General features: G+C 43.7%; 1 protein-coding gene across 8 annotated transcripts in view; it reads left to right on the top strand.

Moving 5' to 3' along the window:
* GGACT (gamma-glutamylamine cyclotransferase) overlaps positions 1-20,833 on the top strand; it is a 115,943-nt gene that overhangs the window by 5,127 nt on the left and 89,983 nt on the right. The window contains exon 3 of one of the 8 annotated variants that reach the window (XR_014143890.1): positions 19,224-19,428. The exons of 5 other annotated variants lie outside the window; for them this stretch is intronic. The gene's annotated coding sequence lies outside the window, so the exon portion shown is untranslated. 2 more of the 8 variants (XR_014143891.1, XR_014143892.1) reach the window with 2 other exon arrangements.

The raw sequence follows: 20,833 nt of genomic DNA, 5'->3' as shown, positions 1-20,833 counted from the left end.
TAAAGATTTTTATTTATTTATTTATTTATTTATTTGACAGAGAGAGACACAGCGAGAGAGGGAACACAAGCAGGGGGAGTGGGAGAGGGAGAAGCAGGCTTCCCGCAGAGCAGGGAGCCCAATGTGGGACTCGATCCCAGGACCCTGGGATCACGACCTGAGCTGAAGGCAGTCGCGTAACCAACTGAGCCACCCAGGCGCCCGGAGGATCATTCTATCATCACTTCTGTATAGATTTGACTTTCCATAATAAAAAAGTTTTTCTTAAAAAAAAAAAAGAATAGGGACGCCTGGGTGGCTCAGTCGGTTAAGCATCTGCCTTCGGCTCAGGTCATGGTCCCAGAGTCCTGGGATCGAGTCCCGCATCGGGCTCCCTGCTCCGCGGGGAGCCTGCTTCTCCCTCTGCCTCTGTCTCTCTCTCTGTCTCTCATGAATAAATAAATAAAATCTTTAAAAAAAAAAAAAAGTAGTAGGGGGAAAAACCATCTTTGTCCCATTTGTTCATATTCAGCAACTATGAAGCTTCTCTGCGTTGAACACTGGGGCTGTTGTGTTAAGAAATGCACAGGATCTTGGAACTTAGATTTCTCACATGGGGGACAGGTGTTAATGCTCGGTTAAGGGCAACAACTCCTTTGTCAGACCACCTGGCTTCAAATCCTGGCTCTGCCACCTACCAGCTGGGTGATTTTGACCTTTCTAATTAAAAAAAATAAGGGATAATAATTATGTCTACCTGATAGGCTTGTGGGAGGATTGAATGAGAAAACCCATGAAAAATCCTTCTTTAGGTACTTAGTACTTAGTAAATGCTCAATAAACGTAAGCTCTGAAGGAGAGAATAGCTGCAGTCAAGCAAGCACTGAGCTGGAGAGGTGTAGGTGCCGAGTGAGTGTATGGAGTGGGGGGTCATGACCTGTCCTGGGTAAGTAGGTTTGGGAGAACTTTTCAGGGGAAAGACCTTTGAGCAGAGATGTGAGATGTGGAAGATCTTGTCTTTTAATTCCAATGAAAATACGCTTGCTTGGTGAGGTGAGAGAAGGGGGTGCAGGCACATGCAGAGGCCCAGAGACAAGGAGCAAGACTGCCTGGTGCTGCCGGAACAAGGTGGCTCCAACTTCATGGCTTAAAACAACACACATACTTACTCGTCTTACGGTTCTCTAGGGCAGAAGTCAACACGGGTCTCACTGGCTGAAATCAGGGCGTCAGTGAGGCTGTGTCCCCTCCGGAGGCCCTGGGGGAGGATCTGTTTTCTCGCCTTTTCCCACTTGGAGAGGCCACCGGCATTCCTTGGTTCATGGCCCCCTCCCTCCACCTTGACAGATGGCATTTTGTCCCCTTGCCCTTCTGCCATGGTTACAGCTCTCTCTGCCCCCAGCCAGGAAAGCTGCTGCACTTTGGAGGCCTCATGTGGTTAGATCGGGCCCATTTGGATAATCCAAGCTGATTTCTGCATTTTAAGGCCCTTAACATTAATCACATCCCTTATGCTATGCAAGGTAGCATGGTCACAGGTTCCGGGGATCTTTGGGAGGCCTTCATTTAGTCACCTCACCTTGTGCTGCTGTAGCTGCTGCAGGATCAGGGCAGCGCTCCAGACATTTGGGACCGTCAGAGAGTTCTTACCAGGCGCTAATAATCCCCAGGGTGTGGTGCCTCAGCTCGTCCCTGCTGACACGGTGACTCTAGACGCTTGGGTACTCTCCTTCAGCACTGGGAAGAGAGGCTTCTGGGTGAAGGAGACAGATGAGCTCCACTGAACAGCAGTCAGAACCCTTGACTCACTCCTCTGCCCCATCCTCCCCACGGGTCACTCCTGCCTCTGCACCCCAGTGGGGCCATTGTTGCTTGTGGCTTGTGGCCTTTTACTTTTCTCTGCTATTTTTGCCTGTGTAGTTGTTTTTGCACACTAGTCTTCAACGCTGCTGGACTATTTCAAACAAAATTCATGCTAAACTATTTAGCATTAGATGAGAACCTCATTTTGATTCCCACATAGCATCTTCCACTTAATAGGCCACCAGTAAGAAAGATATTTCCAGCTGGTTGAGAGTGTTATTGGAACTCTGATATTTTGAGTTAAGTCAGAATAAATTAGAGTGACAAAGAGTAAATTAGACTTCTCCTATTATGCTGTCCTCTCCTCCACGTGTTCATATTACTGCATCTATCTTTAAACTTGTGAGTGTTAGTTACCTCTTCCTGATGTTGTCACCTGCACTTAGGAGTACGCAGCAGATTAGTTAATGAAAATTATTAATATTTCTTCAACTCATGGTGATTCTACTAATTTATGAGCATTAAATGAGATTTGAGAAGCATTCTTTAAGCCATTACTTGTACCATCATGAAGCCCTTAATTGTGAGAAGAATCACAACTGCCTGGACTCTCTCCCTCAACTTGGCTTTCTGTGAAGTTAAATACAGAGTATAAAAGCCTAGTAAAAACTATAAGGGGAAATCACAATTGACCCTTGAACAACACAGGTTTGAACTTTGTGAGCCCACTTATGCGCAGCTTTTGTTTTTTGATAAATACAGTATTTGTAAATGTACTTTTCTTCCCCATGATTTTTTAAATAACATCTCTAGCTTACTTTACTGTAAAAATAGAGTATAGGATACATATAGCATACAAAATATGCATTATTTGACATACATGTTACAACTAGGGCTTCTGGTCACCAATAAGCTCTTAGTAGTTAAGTTTTGGGGGAGTCAGACGTTATAGTCAGATTTTTCGAATGCAGGGTATTGGTGCCCCCAACCCCAGTGTTGTTCGAGGGTCAACTGTAGTGTATCTTATATATGAATAAAGAACAGTTAGGGCATTTTGGGGAGTATTTATGAAGATTAAGTCACTGTTTTTTTCTCTCTCAGCATTTATTATGAACGTACTCAAAAGGAGAGTACAGTAAACCTTAAACCTTCATGAACCCACACAGCATCAGAAATCCGTGCACCAGGCTGGCTTTGCCACACTGTTCCATTTGCCCTTCTCCCTTTGTTTTTTTGAGGGTTTTTGTTTTGTTTTTGCTTGCTTCTGGAGAATTTTGAAGCAAACGCTAGAAACCATGTCATTTTATTACTAAATATTTTAGTATGAATTTTTCTAAAGTTTAGTTTTTTACGTAACTATAGTCCTACCTAACAATGAATGAAACATCCTTAATATCATCTAATACTATATTCAAATATCCCCATTTGCCTAAAAAGGTCTGTGCAGTTGGTTTATTCAAACCAGAGTCAAAACAAAGCCCACTCATTATATTTGGTTTTTACATCTCCTAAGTCTCTTTTAAGAATAAATATTGATGTATGCCAGGCATTAGCTTAATTCAGAGTTCTCTTATTTTTACTTTTACCTCTTATTTTTAACTGTTTAGAGTAGTTACATACTCTCATACTTTCATTATTACCAGAATTTATATAAAGTAAAATTGGCCTTTTTTCTTGTATAATTCTGCAAGTTTTAAAATTGATTGATGTAACCCTCATCACAGTTCTTTTACAGAACAGTTCCACCACCAAAAAAAGCCAGAAAACAAAACCAGAAAATACCAAGCCCTCCCTCATTCTGTCCCATTGTAAGTCAAACCCTTCCCCTAATTGCTGACAACCCTTGACCTGGTCTCCATCTTTTTTTTTTTTTTAAATATTTGTTTATTTATTTACTTATTTATTTATTTGAGGGGGGCGGAGAGAGAGCATGAGGTTGGGGGGCAGGTCAGAGGGAGAAGGAGAGAGAATCCCAAGCAGATTCCACACTGAGTGCGGATTCCAACGTGGGGCTTGATCCCAGGACCCTGAGACCGTGATCTGAGCTGAAATCAGTAGTCAGATGTCTAACCAACTGAGCCACCTAGGTACCCGGATCTGTCTCCATCTAGAATAAAGTTTTGCCTTTTCACATGTCACATAAATGAAATTAAATAGTATGCAACCTTTGAGACTGGCTTCTTTCACTCAAACAACATCTTTGAGATTCTTCCATGTGTGTATTCTTTTTTATTGCTGAGGAGTGTATTCCATCTTATGGGCATACCCCAGTTTATGGATCCATGTACTGTTGAAGAACATCAGATCCTTTACAGTTTGGGGGGGATTATGGATAGAGCTGTTACAAACATTGGTATATAGGTTTTTATGTGATCGAAATTTTTCATCTTTTTAGAGCAGATTCCCAGGAGCAAAATGGCTGGGTCATATGGTAAGCGTATGCTTAACTTTTTGAGAAACTGCCAAACTTTTCCAGAGTGCCTGTATCCCATCATTTTGCATCTCAACTAACAATGTATGAGAGTTCCAGTTGCTCCGTATTTTTGTTAGCACTTGATATTGTCAGGTTTTTTTAATTTAAGCCCTCCTAATAGATGTGTTTTTTTTTTAATTATCTGATTTCAGTTTTTTGAGTATTATGAAAAGTTATTTTTAATAACTCTTGAATAAATTACTGAATTAAATTTGCTTTATATACCTGTTATAAAAATAACTATTTCTGGTTTTCTGGTGATATTCCATATTTAAATATGGTAAATATTCTATATGGAAAATATTAAATTAAAACCAGAATGTTATTTAGAGAGGAGACTTTAAGTCTCACCAGTTGACACATCATATTTGGCAGAGGATTACAGAATAGTATCTGAATACATTTTGCAGTGATCCATTCATTATATGCATCTTGTGCATGTCTCATTTCTGTTTTATCATTGGTAACCAATAGTGCCATAACTGCTTTTGCCAGTTTTCTGTTAGGTTAGATTGATCAGGGACGGGGGGCTCCTGGGTGGCTCAGCCAGTTAAGCTGATTCTTGATTTCATCTCAAGTCATGATCTCAGGGTGGTGAGATGGAGCCCCACGTTGAGCTTTGTGCTGGGCGTGGAGCCTGCTTAAGATTCTCTCTCTCTCTCCCCCTCTGCCCCTACTCTCCCCCCACCCCTGCCTCTAAAAACAACAACAACAGCAACTTTATTAAAAAAAGAAAAAGATTGATCTGTGAATAGTAAATTACATGAGAGCAGCTGGATATAAGCAGAGAGCTCAAGGAAGAAAACCATTTGAAATTTGTTTGTGAAATAAAGATCATGGTCCTCTCTTTGGATGGTCTCACTGGTCGCTATTGCCTGAAAGTGTGGAGTTGCCTACAGGATTAATTACCTAAATGTCATTGCTAATGTTGTTGTCCCTCCCTTCTCGAATTAGATGAAACTGTGGAAGTCTCAGGGTGGACAGGGTCGTTGCTGAGGGACGGCCCTGTCACGTCTCACCCATCAGCTGCTATGGTTTGAGCTTCCAGTTGGTAGTATCATTTAAAAACAGAGTGGAAATTACCGTCATCTAGAATCTCTCTTCGACTTCTGAAAAGTTGCTGAAGAGTTAGGCCTATTGACAGAGCTTCCTCTGTAACACAGGGGCGTTAGAAAGAAAAACTAAGCCTGACAAAGGAAGATGGAGGACAAGTTGCCGATGGGCTTGATGTTGTTGTGGTACGAAGCCTAAGAGGCCAAGTGTTAGGAAAATTTGGTTCAAAATGTAAAGAATGGGAGGGTTTCCGTGGCTAATTCATTTTTGGTTTAAAATTTACAGTAATTGACCCTTACGTTAATTGGGATTGGAATAAATTAAAAATAGTGAAGGAATAGGAAGGTTGTTAACCTTCATTGGACCTAAGTCTTTGTTTTGTTTAAAAACTTATTATAGATGTTGTTTAAACTTTATTCCTGTTGGTATTAGTAAAGTGCTATAAATGCGCGTATGTACTGGGGGAGTGGAGGAAGGGGCAATAGACGTGTATTGGGGCCTTAAGTTGGGGTTTCAGAATACCAGACTAATACACGTGCTGCCCCCTGGTGGCAACGTATTAAACAGTGCTGTTCGGAGGTGAGGCATTCTGGAGAGCCGAGTCCTAGTTGTACAAGAGGATTGTAGGGGGAATCAGGAGATGTTATCTTTCCGGCTCTGTTCATAATTGTTACCTGTACGACCTTAGGTGAATCATTTAGTATGATTACACCCTAGATTTCACTTCTTCACCTTTAAAATGTAATTTTGAAAGTTTTTTCCAGCTTTCACATCTTGAAATTCTCTGACGGTAATACCACATGTTATATACCGAAAGATGTCGAGTTTCACTTTTTCCTTTAGCAGCTAAATCCTAACAAATCCCAGATACTTATTTAAGAAAGCAGACTCTAGAGTAACTCCTGAGGCTTGATATGGAGTCGTCTCTGCATAGATTTATCTGTAGCATAGTCTGTCATTAATCAGTATGATGATCCTGCATGATGAGGAAAGCTTACAAGTCATATCACCTAAAAAATAATTTTATTTTTTATTGTGATACAAAAATAACAAAATTTACCACCTTAACCATTTTTATGTGTACAGTTCAGTAGAGATAAGTATATTCACAGTGTTGTACAACACACCTCCACAACTGTCTCCTCCTGCAAAACTGAAACTGTGAGCCTATTAGACAGCAACCCCCCCTCCCCCCAGCTCCTAGCAACCACATTCTACTTTCTGTCTCTGTGAATTTGACTCTTCTAGGTACCTCATGTAAGTGGAATCATACAGTATTTTTCTTTTTGTGACTGGCTTATTTTATTTAGTGTAAGGTCCCTAAGGCTTGTCCATTTTGTAGCATGTGACAGCATTTCTTTCCTTTTTAAGGCTGAATATTGCATATAGATACCACATTTTATTTATCCAGTCATCTATTGATGGACACTTGGGTTACTTCCACTTCTTTGCTCTTGTGAATAATGCTGCAATGAACAAGGAGGTGCCACGTCATTTTTAGTCTACAGTGTTTACTAACGCAGTGAGGGTTTATACAATTATTTTCCGTGCATAAAAGGTTAAACTTCATTATCAAGAACACCATTCAGTCATGCTAGAAAACATGGCTTTTTGTGTGGATGAGTAAAAAGGAAGTAACATTTATTGGACATACAAACTACATGCCAGGCACTTTTATATCTGTGATACATTCTGTTGTTTAGTCCTTAGAGTAATTCTGTGATTTGCCTTTCTCTTGGAAGGGGACTAATACTTACTAAGTCACTGTGTGGCAGAATTTTTACATACGTTATTTCATATAATCATATATTAACCCTTGAGGTGGGCATTATTCTCCCCATTTTTTAGGTGATGTAACTGAGGTTCACAGAGATGAAACACCTTGAACAGGTCACATAGCTAAGGTCACATAGCAGGGGTTTACCTGACCGTGAGGTGAAATGCATCTATTTCTGAAGTATATGTGTTCCTCATACACCATGCTTTCTCCTGCTTCCAGAAATAACACTGTACATCTATGATCTGAAGGATGTTGGAACAATATCAAGAAATTACACTGCTATAATAATTTATAAATAGAGAAACTTCTGTAGTGCCTTTCCATTAAATAGCAGTCCTCGGGTCTTCCTTGCAGAGAAACGGCATTGATTCAGATGAATTCATCTGCAGTGTATCAAGGCTTACCTCCTGGGTGATTTTACAAAATAAGTCTCCCTAGGACTTCCAAAAGAGTGGTTCTCATGTGTCAGCCCCCCCCCATTTCTGAGGTTATCTCCCACTGTATTATTTCCCCCTTTTTCTTTTTCCCTTTCCTTTGGCTTGGCAGAGAGCTTGGACCAGTTTCACTTCTCTCTGCCCGCATCTCTCTTGAACTGTGTGCTGGTTGGGGTTGGAGTTTTGATCTACTCCTTGCATAGTGTTCTTACACAGGTAAAGGGCTATAATATGTCCTCAGAGGTGGTGGTTTTCTTGGAGTGTCAGCAAGCTCTCGTAAAGGCCCCTTGCACCATTTTCTCACATATGGGATGTTTAGATTAATAGAGAAGTAGTGATACAGCAGCTGAGCACCATTTAAGCTTCTCTAAGAGTTCCTGCCCTTAGGATGACTCACTGTGGGAATTTAAAAACCTAGCGATAGGTGAGAGTCGACAATGCTTCAAGGTCTTCAGTTATTCCTGAAAGCAGGATATCGGCCAGTAAGTAAAGAAGTGGGAGTGGCAGAAATTGTGGTCACTACCAAATATCCAGTCTCTCCTTCCTTAGTTACTGATCCGCAGTTTTATTCAGAGTGACAGTGTGCCTTGAGTTATGGTCAAGGACAGGATGCAGAAATCTGTGGGACTTCTGGGAAGTTTTGCAAAGGAAGGAACCCGAGTCACCTGGCGGTCGGTCCTGTTCCTCACCCTGCCCTTCATGGTTCCCACTCCTGTGCATGAAGACATTATGGCCAACGGACTGCCAGCCATCTTTTCGCGTTAGAGGACCTTGAGAACGGAAGCCACATGCTAGCAGCAACACAGGAGCCTGGTGGCCCCCAACTCTTTCCGTGCTCTTGTGAGTGCTCCTGTGCATTGCAGCTTTGCAGCTCCTCACGTAAGGAGATGAAGTCACTGTCTACACGCCTTGCATCTGGCGTGGGGAGTCCCAGGCTGAGTGCGGCGAGTAGGCTGTCCTTTCAGTGGGTCTTCTTGATGTGGGGTGTCCGAGCCTTAGTGGCAAGAGGACGGCTTACCTGCAGGCGAGATGGTTGTCACTGAATTTGGAAATTAGTTACATGTGCAAAGATTGACCACATAATTAACTGTACTAAAGATAATGTGAGTCAGTTTGCTGCTGTTGAAGGGAGTTGCCAGTACAGAAATTTCGAGAATTAGGTTGAACCCTGTGCTATGAATCAGGTCAGGTGTGTGGATGTGAACTCATGGTTTTCAGTACACACTGATGTAAATATGTATGTATGTATTTATGTGTGTGTGTGTTTCTATGTTTATATATGTAGATAGACATGTATGTATTCCGCTGAGGGAGTCTGTTTGGGCAAATAACACCACAGGACCAACAGGCACACTTCACACGCAGATCTTGGCTTCTAAATACCATTTTCCACCGCAGGTAGGAACAGAGCTCCTTGGGGAAATGGCCAGTTCCAGGCCTGGGACAGAGAACGTCCAAGATGAGAACATCTTGTGCCGGAAAGCAAGGAGGTACACTCTGAGGACTCAGTGGCGGAAGCAGTTCTGCTCATGAGGGAGGACTGCACAGGGGAGATGACGTTTGAAGTGACCTGGATACCTTGAAGGATGAGTAGGATTTTGCCAGGCAGCATGTTGAGGAAGGAAGAAGTTGCTTCGGGGCAGCCTTATGAGTGAAGAAGGGGACAGATGACACCTGCCACAGAGCAGTATAAGGCGTGGCCTACATGTGGCCGAAGAGAAAAATGGGGCTGGACAGTGATTGGCCTGTGTGAGCCACAGGCAGAAACCCAGACTTGACTCTTCTGAATGTGTTGTCTACAGCCACGTAACAAATGACCCGCAGTATCAGTGAGTGCGGACAACATGCATTATTCCCCGGTTTCTGCTGGTGAGAACCTGGGAGCTGTTTGGCTGTGTGGCTTCAGGGTCTTAGAAGGCTGCAGTGAGGAAGGGTGTTGGCCGGGTTTTGCTCTTCTCCAGACTGACTGGGGGAGGATCTCACGCACGTGATAGCCAGCAGGCCCTGGGCCCTTTCCAGCTCTGGGCAGAGACCTCAGTTCCGCTCGCATGGGTGTCTCCTCAGAGAGTCTGATAGCATGGCAGCTGGCCTCCATCACGGCGAGGGGTTTGAGGGAGAGAATGCACCAGAGAGCCCCCCGGCGGAAGCCACAGTTTTCATAACCTCACCTCAGAAGTCACAGCCCATCGCATCCTCTGTATTGTGTTCCCTTGAAGCAAGTCACTAAACTGGGCCTTTGCGCAGGGGGCAGGAATCACACAAGGACATGATCACGGGGGGACAGGATCGATGGGGCCGTCTGACAGGGTGCCCCCCAGAGCCCAGGCCGGGAACAGGGAGGGCACAGTTCTGCACACGCCTGCAGGGAGGGTGGGGGAGGGCAAGCCGAGGGGCAGTGAGACCATTTAGGAGGTGGCCATCCAAGATGATAAATTAAGTGACCTTGTTATCAATACCCGGGAGCGGTCAGGGTGGGAAGAAGGAGGGCTTGGGGCATCAGGTGGTGTGGTGCCTCCCAGTTACGCGCACGCACGGGGCCGCCGCAGGGGCTGCTTTCCCATTCCGTATTGTTCAGATTGGTTCGTGGGCGTCAGTGGTGAGAAACCAGCTTCTGCAGAGAGAGTTTTGCAGGAAACAAAGAGCTGCTGGGCAGTTACCTCGTTTTAAAAACACAGGCTCACGTTGTACCAATCCCTTCCATTTTATCTCACACAAGGGGCAATGGAAGGTTCCTCGGCTCGGGCGGCTGGACTGCACCAGCCTTCACAATTCTAGCCAGTCCCTCTTGGCGGTCAACGCTGTGATCTTTAGTCAGGGCCTCTGAAGGACGGCTTCTCCTTCCCGACGTCCCCCCTTTGTTTGAAGTCTGACCTGAACACCAGTGACTTTAAAGAATGATGTTTTCACAGAGATTTGGTGTTTTTTAGTTTCAGGCCTGGCATCAGCAAGCCAATCTAAACAAGATCACTGATCCTGCGGGTCATTTGTTATGTGGCTGTAGACAACACATTCAGAAGAGTCGAGTCTGAGTTTCTGCCTGTGGCTCACACAGGCCAATCACTGTGAATTTGGGGAGTAGACATACAGGGCCACAGGACGGGGGAGGGGAAGTGCCCAGGCGATCACTTGTGGAACATTACAGAGAGAGCAAAAGCCCTTCAGGTTTACTTCACTCCAGTCTTTCCCTTGCATCATTGTGGTCAAAGTTAACAACAAGCCTAAAGACTGTCCTTTAACCCTGGGTGATTCCTGGGAATTCAGCCGCCTGAGGGAGTGGTTAAATCATGCTTCTGCAGGGTGTGAACCAGGCCCCTGGGCTTCCCTCCCCCATGGAGGCCCGTGGGCGGCCACCATGCGGGGCACACCCAGCTCGGAGCCTGCAGGAGCCCTGTGCTGTGTTATGCTGGTGACAACAGGTGTTGAAAGTGAAAAATGTAATTTATTCCACATTTTTAGCATGATTATTCTTCTTGCCCAATATTTGTACTTAAGACGGACTTCGAATAATAAGAGAGTAAAGACATGACGCTCCTAGAACATTTGTGTTTGGTGATACTATTTAGGGAATGCTCTCACAGTTACAGAAAATGATGGGGCACTTTAAAGGCCTAATATGTACTGAACGTGGAAGGGACCACCTTTTAGTTTCCTAGGATCGTTTTCTATATTATCTTTATTTTTATGTATTTTATTTCCTTTTTGTGTCACTTGGGCAATTGAAGCGTTTTATTTTTAAAGATACAGGTTTCCACACATTTTAAATGTTTAACATTTGGAAAATTTGCTTTTCTGGTTAATTGAACTTTGCATATAGATGAAGGTTAAGCAAAAATCTTTTCTAGAAAATCTCGTGAATTAGTATGCCTTCCCTGTTTTTAAAGTAAACAGAGCATAGTGAAGCCTCTTTCACCCCAAAATTAGTAATTCTAAAGTAGCATCAGCATAAAACTAAAGGACCTTACTCACAATAGGAAAGATATGGAAACAACCAAAGTGTCTGTCAACAGATGAATAAAGTGTGTGTGTGTATAATATTCCGTTATACATATTTTATACATATATAAAATGATGGAATTTTATATACTATTATTCATATTAGGTGTATTATATACATATCATATATGTATATTATTCAACCATAAAAAAGAAGGAAATCCTGCCATTTGCAGCAACATGGATGGACCCGGAGAATGTTACGCTAAGTGGAATTAGCCAAACACAGGAAGATAAACTCTGTATAATGTCACTTATATGTGGAATCTGAAAATGTTGAAATCGTAGAAGCAGAGAATGGAAGGGTGATTGCCAGGGACTAGGGGGAGAGGGAAATGGGAGCTGGTGGGCACAGCGTACAAAATTCAGCTGCGAGGAATCCGCCCTAGGGATGCACAGTGACCCTGTGGGGTGAGGGGTGTGGTAATGAGCTTGATGGTGGTGATCATTTCACAATGTGTACATGTGTCAAATCATCACATGTATACCCTAAATATGCACAGTTTTAATTTGTCAACTATACTTCAATAAAGCTGGGGGGGAAATCCCTGAAAGACCCTTCCCTAAGTGGGAAAGACTCACTGAGAAATTAATAGTTTCCCAAAAGATTAATCACTAGAGAGCTTTTTAAAATGTTGTATTTTAGGGGCGCCTGGGTGGCTCAGTCAAGCGTCTGCCTTCGGCTCAGGTCATGATCTCAGGGTCCTGGGATCGAGCCCCACATTGGGGAGCCTGCTTCTCCCTCTCCCACTCTCCCTGCTTGTGCTCTCTCTATCTCTGTGTCTCAAATGAATAAATAAAATCTTAAAAAAAAAATTAAAAAATTAAAATGTTGTATTTTATTATAAATACAGGTTCCTGTTTCCAACTTCAGACTTACTAAATTAAACTCTCTGGGGAAGGAGCCCAGAAACAGATATGGTGAAACTTCCCCTGTGTTTCAGGAGCTCAGCCAAGTTGGCTCTGCAGACCCCAGGCTCCCCTCCATTCACCCTCCCCTCCCCTTCAGGCCCTGTCCTGGGCTCCTGCCAGCCCCACCCTCCTGGGGGGGCAGGTCCCGCCCATCTCCTGCTGGGAATGCCACCCCCTCCCACCCTCCTGTTTCTCTCCAGGATGACCTTTGCCCTCACTTCAGGGTAAGTTCCCGTCCAGATCACACAAAGAGCAGAATTCATCTCTCCCTTTCTGCACAGACACTGTCACCTGGTCACTCAAGACATTATATTCTAATAGTATATTGTATGTGTATCTTTTTAAAGATTTTAATTTAGAGGTTTTTTTTTTTGAAGATTTTATGTATTTATTTGACAGAGACAGCGAGAGGGAACACAAGCAGGGGGAGTGGGAGAGGGAGAAGCAGGCTTCCCGCGGAGCAGGGAGCCTGATGTGGGGCTCGATCCCAGGACCCTGGGCTCATGACCTGAGCCGAAGGCAGAAGCTTAATGACTGAGCCACCCAGGCGCCCCTAATTTAGTTTTTATTGAGGTGAAATTCACATAACACAAAATTCACTATTTTTAAAGTGAAGAATTCAGTGATACTCAGCACTTTCATAATGATGTACGACCACCTCCATCTAGTTCTGGAACATTTTCATTGCCCTGAAAGAAAACTCCATGTACGCTCGACACTCACTTCCCAACCCCCATTCCCCTCAGTCCCTGGCAACCACATGTCTGTGGATGATTGACCTGCCCTGGTATTTCATATCCTGGAATCCAATGCCGTGTGATCTTAGGTCTAGCTTCCTTCACTTAGGATGTGTTCCAGGTTCACCCACGTTGTATCCTGTGGGGGCTCAAGCAACAGAGTGTATGGAGGCGGGAGTCCAGGGCAGCGCTGGTTTCTCCTGAGGGCTCTCTCCTGGGCTGGCAGACGGTAGCCCTCTCCTAGTGCCCTCACGAGGCCGCTCCTCAGCTCCAGCGTCCCTGCTGTCTGTGGGTCCAGCTTTCCTCTTCTTCTAAGGACACTAGTCAGACTGGATTAAGGAGGCTCAGCCTGAAGACCTCATTATAACTCAGTGACCTCGTTAAAGACCCTGTCTTCAAATACAGCCACATTCTGCAGTGCGGGGGCTTAGGGTTTTAACCTATGAAATTGGTAAGGGGGGCACAATTCAGCCCGTAAAAATCAGTATATCTTGTTTAAAACTTAGTTTTTATGCCACTTTCCACTGTTGAGTTCTCTGAGCACCTGCCCCACTTTCCTTCTAGACTTTAAGCTTGAGGGCATAGCTCATGTCTGTCCTCACAGCGTCAGCAAGCTCTGGGTGGATGCCAAGCACTGTGCCACTGTCCAGACCCAGGACAGGCAGATGAGTGATCACTTTGTGTCCTCCATCTGCAGTAAGTACACAATACGTGTGTCTCCAATGAACTAATGATCCTTGTAACTCTGGTTGTCGGAGAAGGCAGTTTTAAACTAAATACCTACTTGGAAATTGTTTCGTTGTCATTTCTTTCTTTCTGATCAAAATAGAGAAAAGAATTGGCTAATTGAGAGTTCCCAGGACCAGGCAAATGTACTCCTTCATTTTCTCCACACATGATGTGTTATGGGGAACAAGTTAAAAATGTGTCACTTGTCCTTCAGGAATTGAATAAGAGAGAAAATAACCAGAACGTAGGGCAGAACGTGATCAGTGCGCTCAGATGCAGAGAAGGCTTTGGGACAGAGGCAGGATCTGAGCTGAGATTTTAGGGATGGGTTGGATCTGGCCAGGAAGGTATACATCTGGTGGTTCAGGTACTCATAGAAGATTAGGATTAGGGGGAAGCCGGGGAGGGTTCAGGGAACAGCAGCAGGACAGGTTGGCGGGGTTCAGGCTATAATTACAGGGTGGGAGTGCAAACAGCCGGACCGGACGCAGGGCTGTCCCGAGAGCCGCCTGGAGCCCCTGAGCCCCCCCTCAGGGTGAAGATGGGGGGCTGGGGCTCCTGGAAGGGAGAATTCTGGTGGGGACTGCAGCTGTTTGGAGGTGGGTAAGGGCTTGAACTCCGGAGTCAGATCGGCTCTGCTATTTACAGCGGCGTGACTTTGGTCAGGTCAGCACTGTTCAGCTGCACCCTCTGTCTCCACTCCTTCATGGGCAGAATGGAAAGGAAGGAGCGCACTTCACAGGTGTCCGTAAGGATTAAATCAGCTAAGGTGTGTCAGGTGCTTGGAAGTACACCTGGCTCCGTGTGTGGTAGAGGTGCCGACTGTGATTGTTAGTCACACCAGGTTTGGAGAGACTGGTGAGCTTTCAAGGAAATACTGCTTTTCTTGCGAAACTAAAGTGTATTTGTGAGAATGGAGATCAAGATGTCAGCCTCCCCTGCACTTAGTTGAATAGAGTATCTAGAGTATTTATGTCAAGTGTACGCGACCGGAGGACCGCACAGGGGGCGGGCAGGGCTGGTCATTTTATGGAAAAATAAAATTTCACAGTGCTTCTGTGTGCATCCAGTAATTTGAGCATTATGGCAGAGACGGTGAGGTAGGCAAGATGGGTGTTTCCTCCCTGTGAGGCTGAGTGAGGTCCCCCAAGGGCTGCCCCAAATCCAGTCCTTTTGAATCCGACTACGTCACACGGCTTGGGAGAGGACCCCAGGCAATAAGCCTCTGTTTCCAGTACCTACTCGGAGCAGGGAGACTCTGGAGAGTGATCTTTTGAGCAGAATTAGTGTTTTTCTATTTGTCTATTTCCTAGAAAGTAACTCTGCTATGGTCTGAATGTTTGTGTGCCCCCAAAATTCCTATGTTGAAATCCTAACCTCCTTTGGGAGGTGATTGGGTCACAAGCGTGGAACCCCCATGATGAGATTGGTGCCCTTACAAGGAGACCCCAGAGAGCTCCTCCGGCCCCTCCCCCGGCCCTCTCATATGGGAGGCCACAGTGAGAAGATGCGACCCTTGAGCCAGAGAGTGGCCCCCCAGACACGGAATCTGCCGGAGCCTCATCTCGGGCTTCTGATAGCCTCCAGAACCGAGAGAAGTAAGTGTGTGTTGTTTATAAGTCACCCAGTCTGTGGTATTTTTGTTATAACGGCCTCAACTGACTCTCGTTTGTTGGGTACCTCTACACACGGGGCTCCATGCTGGGTGCTTCACTTGTGTTATCTCGGGGGGGGGCGGTGGCCCACCCTACCTCCGTGAAGTGCTACTGTGTGATTGGACAGAGAAGGAAACAGGCTCAGAGGCTCGGTCATTTCCAGTGTCACTGCCCAGGCTTGTCTGATCCTGAAGCCAGTCCCACAACGGGCAGTGTTTCTGCCCATCTCGGCGCCCTGGGGAAAAGTGTGAAAAGCACCCCCAGTAAGCAGCATCGCTGAGTTCTAAGTAAGGGAATGTTTACTGCAGACTTGTTTTTATTCTGGAGATAGCAAAAGGGGACCACTTGGAGAATGTTTGGCCTCTGAAAATCACATTTTGAAATAGGCACCATGTCTCAAAAGAGCCCTCACTGGCAAGACAAGCTCTACAATGGGTCAGAAATGGGAGTAATGGAGCAAAAGGTAACAATCAGGAATAAGCAGCTCTCTGGGGCAGTTTGTAACTAATATGGAAATTTTGCTTATATGAGAAAATGAGAACCAAAAGGAAATATAAAACAGAGTTCAGGGAAGTTTAGATAATTAATGGTGAGCTCAAGGAGGTTTAGATCATTAATGGCAAGTTAATAAGAAATATAACTTGAAATACTGAAACAGAATTTAAAATGTTCCAGGAATATTAATGTTTAATGAGACAGGTGAGTATAGTCAGGAGCTTACTTATGGGTGCAGAGTCAGGGAGAAAGGAGGTGTTCCTTGGGACTGGGCAGATGAGACAGTGTGTGACTGTTGGGTGGTCTGGGGGCATGTTGTGATCAAACGACCCCCATCGTCGTAAGCCCTGGAAGAGATGGGGTGGGGAGTGCAGCCTGCGCTGTCAGAGACATTCTGCATAGCAAAGAGTTTCCCCACATCTACATCAGTCTTGTTAGCTCGCATGCCCTAGTGCTTCCGAAAACCTCTGCACTGTATTGTAGGACGCTGTGTCCCAGGCGCGCGCACACACACACACGCACCCACACACACACACACAACTTGGACAAGAGTCTAGGAAAACAAAGATTATGTGAAGAAATGGAAATGTCTATAACAAAAAACCCCAGGCAATCAAAGGCATAGAATGAGGTCAAGTGATGATGGGTGTGTGTTTGGGGTGGGGGGCGGTTGTTATTAGGTGAAAACAGTAGAAACGGGCATTGTGTGTCTGAGGCCGAACCAGGTGCTCCGTGTCCTTATGAAAGCTTCACAAGGGCCTGGCTGAGGAAGGGGTTTTTCACCCAGCCAGGAAATGGGTTATTCCTGGTGGGGGCTCTGGAACTTGAACCGGGGGCAATTCTGCCTTGTTTCTGGATGTAGACTTGAGTTAAACTACCCTGGGTAAAAGCTAAGAAAAAGAGAATATAAAGAGACTTCTCAGCCATCTTTATTGAAATTGGAACAGAGAGGAATGGATAAATCAGTTTGGGAAAGATAAGGCCTGACATTTATGGAGTCTTAACCTATTACAGAAAAGCAAGTCCAGGGGCGCCTGGGTGGCTTAGTCCCCCTTAGCATCCGACTCTTGGTTTCCTCTCAGGTCATGGTCTCAGGGTGGTGAGATTGAGCCCCGCGTCAGGTTCTGCCCTCAGCGCAGAGTCTGCTTAAGACTCTCCCTCCCCTTCTTCGGTGCCTACCCCCGTGTGCCCTCCCTCTCTCTCTCTCAAATAAATTAATAAATCTTTTTAAAAATAAAAAAAGAAGAAAGGTAAGTACAGGGGCGCGTGGCTGGCTCAATCAGTAGAGCACGTGACTTTTGACCTCGGGGTTGTAAGCTTGAGCCCCATGTTGGGTGTAGAGGTTGCTTAAAAATTTTAAAAAATCTTTAAAAAAAAGCAAGTATAATCATAGTGGATAAAAGGACTTTGTACAAATATTGATGTTTGGCCAGTCTTTAAAAAATAAATTGTCTTTATTGATTTATGTGAGATGAAATTCACCTATTTAATATTTGAAGTTCAATAATTTTTTTTAAAGTTCATATATGCTCATGTACTCACCACCATAATCAGACACAGAACATTTTCATCAACCCATAAAGTTACCTCCCACCCCTTTGTAGTCAACTTTCACTGTCCTACTCCCGGCCCGAGCAGCCACTCCTGTTTTCTGTCCCTATGATTTGTTTTTTCCAAAATGTCAGTAGACGTTCATCAGATAGCATCTAGTCTTTTGCATCTGGCCTCTTTCACTCAGCATATGCAACTGAGATTTATCCATATTATTACACCTATATTCCTCAATGTTTTAACGCATTCTCAAGTTGATGGACATTTGGGTTGTTTCCAGCTATTGCCTACTGTGAACGGAACTGCTGTAGACATTCATGTACAGGTCTTCATGTAGGTATGTGAAATTATTTACCTTGGGCATATTCCCAAGGGTGAGATTGCTGAGCTGTATGGTAAATATGTTTAATTTTTAAAGATAGTTTTCCAGAGTTGCTGCACTGTTTTCTGAAAGCAATGTATAAGGGTTTCAGTTGCCCTACATCTTTGCTAACACTTCATATTAGTAGTCTTTTCAATTTTACCCATTCTGTGATGGTATCTCATTATAGTTTTGCCTTTCCCTAATGACCAATGACAGTAAGCATCTTTTCATGTGCTTATGAGATTCATATATCATTAGTAAGGTGTGTAAGTCTTTTGCCCATTTTTAATTGGATTGTTTTTCTTCTTGAGTTTTAAGAGTTCTTTGTAGGGGCACCTGGGTGGCTCAGTTGGTTAAGCGTCTGCCTTCGGCTCAGGTCATGATCCCAGGGTCCTGGGATCAAGCCCCGTGTTGGGCTCCTTGCTCCGCAGGAGGCCTGCTTCTCCCTCTGCCTCTGTTCCACTCCCTCTGCTCCAACCCCTGCTCATGCTGTATATTCTGGACATGAGTAATTTATCAGATACATATAGGCATACACTTTTATTGCACATCACTTTATTGCACTTTGCAGATACTGCTTTTTTTTTTTTTTTTTTAACAAATGAGTTTGTGGCACCCTGTGCCAAGCAAGTCTGTCGGAGCCATTTTTCCAGGAGCATTTGCTCCCTTCATGTCTGTGTGTCACATTCTGGTACCTCTTGCAATATTTCAAGCTTTTCCATTAATATTGAACAGCTGAATAATGCAGGGGTTAGGGATGCCCACCCCCTGCACAGTCCTGCACAGACCAAAATCTGCATGTGACTTTTAACTACTAATAGCTTCCAGTTATCAGAAGGCTTACTGATAACATAAACAGGTGATTAATATGTATTTTGTATGTTACATGTATTACATCCTGTAGTCTTGCAACAAAGTAAGTTAGAGAAAAGGAAATGTTATTAAGGAAATCATAAGGAAGAGAAAAAGCATTTACAGGACTGTATTTATCAAAAAGAGCTTACATATAAATGGACCCATGCAGTTCAAACCCATGTTGTTCAAGGGTGAACTGTATTTGTTATCTATGATCAGTGATTACAACTCACTGAAAGCTCAGATGGTTAGCATTTTTTAGTAATGAAGGATTTTTAAATTAAGGTATGTATAGTTTTTTATTCATAATGCTATTGCACACTTAATAGACTATAGTATAGTGTAAACATAACTTTTATATGCCTGGGAAACCAAAAATTTCATTTGACTTTCTTTGTTGTGAATTGCAGTGCTTTGGAATCGAACCCGCCATATCTCCAAGGTCTACCTGTGTGTGTTTTGGAGATATTTTCCCCAGGCTGAGTTTGCCTTTCCATTTAATCATCAGAGCCTTTTGAGAGCAGAAGATTTTGATTTTGATGAAGTCCGACTTATACATGTTCTCTGTTTATTATTTGTACTTTTTGTGTCCTAATAAAAGCTTTTCTTCTAGAATTTTAGTCTTTACAGTTGTATACATTTTATGTTAATTTAAGTGTATGGAGTGAGATAAGAGGTTTTGTTTTGTTTTGTTTGCATACAGGTATCCTGTTATCCAACAGTATTTGTTTTAAAGACTGTCCATTCTTGAAAGACCTTGGTACCTTTATCAAAGTGTGGGTCTACTTCTAGGCTCTCTATTCTGTTCCACTGATTTTTTTTAACCAGTTATTTTTTATTGAGATGTAATTCACATACCGTAAAATTCACCGTATCAAAGTGCATGATTCAGTGGTTTTTAGTATATTCACAAGGTTGCGCAACCATCACTACTGTCTAATTCTACATTTCCATTACTCCAAAAAGAATGTTCCATTGATTTTTTTTCCAGCTTTGTTGAGATGTAATTGTTGTATGAGTTTAAGGCATACAGTGTGTTGATCTGACACATTTATATATTGCAATATGATTACCACCATAGTGTCAACTAATACCTCTATCATGTCACATATTTATCTTTTTTTTTTTAAGATCTTATTTATTTATTTGAGAGACAGAGCACAAGCAGGGGGAGTGGCAGGCAGAGGGAGAAGCAGGCTCCCCGCCGAGCAGGGAGCCCAATGTGGGACTTGATCCAGGACTCTGGGATCATGACCTGAGCCAAAGGTAGACGCTTAACGGACTGAGCCACCCAGGCGTCCCAAATCATTTCTTTTTTTTTAAGTTTTATTTAAGTAATCGCTACACTGATCATGGGGCTTGAACTCAGAACCCTGAGATCAAGAGTCACATGCTCTACCAACTGAGCCAGCCAGGTGCCCCTATCATTTCTTTTTTGTGGTGACATTTAAGATCTATTCTCTTAACTGTCCAGTATATAATACAGTATTGTACACAGTATTCACAATGCTGTGCATTAGATTCCCAGAACGTGTTCATCTTCTAACTGGAAGTTTGTACCCTTTGACCAACATCTCCCCATTTCCCCCAGCCCCAGCACCTGGTAATTACCATGCTACACTTTGTTTCTGCAAGTTTGGCTTTCTTACAGTCCACATATAAGTAATATAAGGTATTTGTCTATCTCTGACTTCTTTCTTTCAGCATGATGCCCCCAAGGCCCATCTTTTTCATGGCTGAATAGTATTCCATATCACTCACACACACACACACACACACACACACACACACACACACACAACCACATCTTCTTTATCCATTCATCTGTTGACAGACATTTAGGTTGTTTCCATATCTTGGCTGTTGTAAATAGTGCAATGAACATGAGAGTGCAGATATCTCTTTGGGTATATACCTGTAAGTGGGAGTACTGGATGATATGGTAGTTTTGTTTTTAATTTTTCTGTGACCAAACATGGATCTAGCCATACTGTTTTCCATAGTGACTGTACCAATTTAT

The sequence above is a fragment of the Leptonychotes weddellii genome, chromosome 3, assembly GCF_054177405.1.
Source record: "Leptonychotes weddellii isolate Sample4059 chromosome 3, ASM5417740v2, whole genome shotgun sequence".
Classification (NCBI taxonomy): domain Eukaryota; kingdom Metazoa; phylum Chordata; class Mammalia; order Carnivora; family Phocidae; genus Leptonychotes; species Leptonychotes weddellii.
This window is presented reverse-complemented; position numbering and strand designations above follow the sequence as displayed.